Source organism: Peromyscus maniculatus, chromosome 6 (genome assembly GCF_049852395.1).
Source record: "Peromyscus maniculatus bairdii isolate BWxNUB_F1_BW_parent chromosome 6, HU_Pman_BW_mat_3.1, whole genome shotgun sequence".
In the NCBI taxonomy this organism is placed as follows: Eukaryota; Metazoa; Chordata; class Mammalia; order Rodentia; family Cricetidae; genus Peromyscus; species Peromyscus maniculatus.
In genome coordinates this window covers 123,250,157-123,254,983 of record NC_134857.1, presented here as the reverse complement: position 1 = coordinate 123,254,983, position 4,827 = coordinate 123,250,157, and the positions used below count along the sequence as shown (strand labels likewise).

At 37.4% G+C, this 4,827-nt stretch overlaps 1 non-coding gene across 1 annotated transcript; it reads right to left on the bottom strand.

Moving 5' to 3' along the window:
- Nucleotides 1-3,496: 3,496 nt before the first annotated feature.
- LOC121830582 (U6 spliceosomal RNA) lies at nt 3,497-3,603 on the bottom strand. The gene has a single exon (XR_006073799.2). It is a non-coding gene; the product is annotated as a U6 spliceosomal RNA (small nuclear RNA).
- Between the last annotated feature and the right edge of the window lie 1,224 nt (nt 3,604-4,827).

Below are 4,827 nucleotides of genomic sequence, written 5' to 3'. Positions count from 1 at the left end.
CTACTTATGACACTAAGAAGATTGCATTACCATCTCAGGGGAGGAAATCAAAGAGTATGTTCGATATAGTTTATCTTAGTTATTCTTTGCTGTTTACTGAATTGAAGAGCCAAGAATATGACTTTTTTGTCTCTGAATTTTGTCTTCATCAATATTGTGGAGACTCATGTTTATGACCTGAATAAGAGAATTGGAGTGAAAAATCAAACTAGTACCATGAAGAGATACATTGGTCAGAATTTGACAAAATCATGCTCATCTTATCAGTCACTGAGAAATGTAATTAACTCAGCTACAAGGATGTAAATCTCATGTTGTTTGTCCTAAAGACTGACAAAGCAAAGGCAGAAAGTATAACATTGTCCCTGGCCATGGTGTCCTTTCCTCCACCACCAGTTCACTCAGAAGACTAAGGTATGCATAGAATTCCAGCTCAGTGAGCTTGCTCCCATCTTCAGGCTCTTATATCTCATTTATCTGACTCATTGGAGACTTCACACTTCAGTATGATATTCTCTGCTCTGACACCTTCTCTAAAGGGTTTTCCTGTCTTTCTATTTTAAATTATTCCCCAAATGTTCCAATGTACACAATTAGTTTTTTTATTTTCTACCTAGCATCTATCATCATTAAAAATTCACTTCTTTATCAACAATCTATTGATATCTGTCTATATCTATTATCTATTTATCTATTATCTATTGGTCTTACTATGTCTGCCTTCCTACTTATCTTCTATCATCTATCTATTTCCATCATCTCTATCTGACCTATCATCTGTGGATCTATGCATCTAGTTATTGTGTAGCTATTATTTTCAACTATATCTACCTACCTGTCATTTGTAACTATCATATCATTTCTCTATCATCTATCTATCTATCTATCTATCTATCTATCTATCTATCTATCTATCTATCTATCTATCTATCTATCTCTATCTATCCATCTATCAATCATCTATCCACCCTATATCACATATCTAACTTTCATTTATCTAGCTACCCATCTAATCTAACAATTATGTTTCTCTATGTAAAATATCCCTACTAGAATTTCTAAGAAGCAAGGGTCTTTTCTGTTCTATTCTCAACTCAGCATTCATAACAGTATAACTACTATATAGTAGCTGGTCATGAACAAATACATACATTAAGGAGATTTGGGAGGAGAGGGTTCAGGGTATTGTTATTTGTTCCTGATTTCCTTGCTAATAACCAATGATTCCCATGCAACCCTCAAAACTAAGGAGTGAAACCTTCATCTAAGATAATTTTGTTCACTGTTTAATGAAATTGTGCTGGGATTGTAGTAAGCTTATACATAATTTTTAAACATTGCAAACTATATGAGTTTTCTTTTTCTTTTTTTCTTAATTAGGTCAGCCCTTCCACAAATTAAGATGAACTATTACGTTTTTAAGAATGTAATGATGTATGATTCACCAAATATCTCAGACCCTTTTTCTTTGTTAAATAAAATCTAAAGGAAATAACTAATTAGTCAATTTGAATGATTTCCAAATAACATCACCAGTCTGTGTTTGTCTACACTATCAAGGTGAATAATTCATTAGCATTTATGAGAAGTGCCTGGAGAACACTAGCAGTGGGAGTAAAACAACCTGGAATGGTTTTTAAATGACCTTCCAAACAGCTTAGATTAACACGGGCATTATTCTCCCTGTACAAATCAAGTTAGAATTTTCCATGTGTCAGGTCTCAGAAGAAGGCCATGAAGAGGGCTGCTCACAGAGGAAGTGACCTTCTGCCTAATTTAGCAATTAGATTCTGCTTTTTTCCGTGTGTGTGTGTGTGTGTGTGTGTGTGTGTGTGTGTGTGTGTGTGTGCGCACTCATGAGTGTTTGAGTGTGTGTGATTGTGTGCATGCCTATCTGTCTATGTGAGAGTCAGAGACAGAAACAGGAAGGCAGGAGGACAAGACAGTAAGAGTGAAGTCAAATGGGACACAGGAAAGAAATAAGACAGGCCTGAGAGAGAAAGAGATCAAAAGAAGAGGAGACATGGGCTACATTAAGGGTAGAAGGGGGAAGGCCAGAAGAAACAGAAACAGATGTGAGAAGGCAAGAGGAAGAAAAGGACAGAGGGAGGGGGGAAGGAAGTCACTGGTGACAGAAATGACAGCTTCTCCCTTGAGTTGGCACACCAGGTTGCCAAGCTCCCAGGAGTTCTCCCAGGTGTGCAGGGTCACCTGACTTACTGCTGATTAAAAGTGTAAATTGCAACACAAAGGGGTAAAAAAAAAGTAATTGTCACGTTGTTTCTCTCCTGTGAGGTCACACTCTCTGGCTGTAGCTGAGCCTGCTGATAGGCACACCCCTCTTGTTTAATAAAATTGTATTAACTTTATCCCTGCCCTTGATTTGTGGCTTTCTCACGTTGTGAGGAATAAATAATAAATGATTGTAAAGTACTTGTACATATGAAATGCCACATAAATGCTTAATAATAATCAGCTTAGTCCAGGAAGCCAGGGGGCTTGAATAGAAATCATTGTATACGCCCATTCCTGTTTATGTGGCTAAAATCATCATCCTGTATGCCATGTCTCCTTCCAGAAGATTTAATTGTCGCTTATTCAGGAATCCACTTCTCTGCAAACTAAACAACCTTTGTTCCTTCTTCCCCACAGTACTGTGACTCTGATAGCAGAACATAACTGCAAAGATTCTGCCTTTGCTCTCTAGCTTCAGCTATTTTTCCAGAAGTCCTACATTGATCTCAGTTCCTCCAAAACCCTACATATCTGATTTTCAGAATCTTCATCCCAGGAATGCTTATTCCCCTCTGGTTACTTTTGAGGAAATATCTGCCACCTAGTCTTGGGTTTCCTTCAGTTTAGTTCGCGATGAAAGCCAGGTGGCTGAGTTGGCCTTTCCCCCATCATCTTCATTTCTGCATTTCTTGAACCGTTCATTCAGCAGCTGGGGATGGAAGGTTGTGCTAAGTGCAGAGATGCAATAGAGCTCAAGACTCTGTGAGTTTGCACCCCAAGACAAACAGATTAGTCCTGTTCAATGCATATAACTCCACAACCAGGGTAAGGTGGCTATCTTTAGGAAGGTAAGGAATGTAAGAGGCAGGAAGTACGATGTTTTGCCAGGGTCTGGCCTACTTTATTTTTTCTTAAGTGTCTGTGTATATTCAATTTAATTTAGCTCAAATTCTCGTAACTTGACTTGTGACACAGGTAAGGAAAGGACTCAGTCTCAGAAAAACATTCCACAAGACCCTCAGCTTGCCGTGTGATGGTAGAAGGAGACCTTTTGCTACTTCTGTCTGCCAGAGTCTGAGCTTCGGGTTGGCAAGCATCAGACACTTGCTGATACAACTGATCATGTGGACTTGGAGAGTGTAATTTCAAAAGAAAGATGTTTGTTAGTGTATTTAATGGCAAAATAACTTTTGCTTTTTTTAGGGAAAATAGTGAAAATTAATAAAACAGACAAATGAGAAAACCATTTACAGTGGCCATTAAAAATATGGAAAGCTTCACAAATTTGCATGTCATCCTTGTGCAGGGACCATGCTAATCTTCTCTGTATCATTCCAATTTTAGTATATGTGCTGGCAAAGTGAGCACTGCAGTGACCATTTTTATTACAATATATATCACTTCATGTTGTTTCTCATTGTTTATATCATATATAGATGTGACTTAAGGCATGTGTCCCCTAAATCCTTAGTGTTACATTCCTCATGAATGTGGTATTATTTTATGTTCTCTACTCATATCTATTGGTTTATAAGTTTTATTTTGATAAAAATATCAAATATATAATTTTTATAAAATGATTTTATCACACTCTAGTGATGGTTTCATATTTTATTATGTATATGAATTATTTCAAATATTTACATATATATATATAAATTGCCAAAATAAACCTCCTCATGGGAGAGTTGCTGGGTAGAGTTATTACCTAGATTAAGGCTTTTGTTGCCTTACCAAGCAGCACTGATGGGGATTGGATTGGTTTGCATTCTTATCTCTGGTGTGTCAGACCTCTTCCGATACCCCTACTCCTTCTGATGCCCCATACACCTCTTAGTCAAATGAATTACTCTCAAGAAAGATGTACTGAAATGCATCGCTTTAACATTTTCCTCTTCTTTTCCATTTCTTCCCTCATGGCACAAGAATTAGTGAGCCTTGGGTTTTCCAACAGGTGGAGAAGGCTGAAGGGTGGATAATTGCTTTTGGTGTAACCATCAACATCCACGTTTAGTTTTTCCTGCTCCACTTCCTCCAATTCAATTAGCCTGTTCTTACCAGGGGGAGAGTTTTCAAAGCATCAGATGAGGTGCTACCTCATGATTAATAATTCATGACAAGAAATGAGGATTGGGAAAGGTAATAATGTCCTCCAAGCTGTTTTCTCTACCACTCTGTCGTTCTTATTTGCATTAAATGCTCTGTCTCAATCGATAAAGTAAACATGCATAGTTACACTGCCCCATAAACCAAAGATCCAAAACAGGTATTTGTAAGCTTTCTGAAGTCCTAAGTTCCTTCAAGAATCTTGCAGAAGGATATAGACTCTCTCTTAATGGCAAGACTTGAGCTAGTAGCATGCACAACCCAGAACAAGCCCCCAAAGAAATTCAAAGTAAGTCAGATAAGACATTGGACATCTATGGACTCAGTCTTCTGCACCCAAATTCCCTATGAAATAAAGAAATTTCTTCCAAAGTGGTGTAATTATTTAGTCTTTTGTAAGTGGAAACGTGAAGATGGTTAATATAAGAACACTGTGATTTGGAAAAATGAATAAATTATAGGACAAATAAATTACAGGTGTTGAGG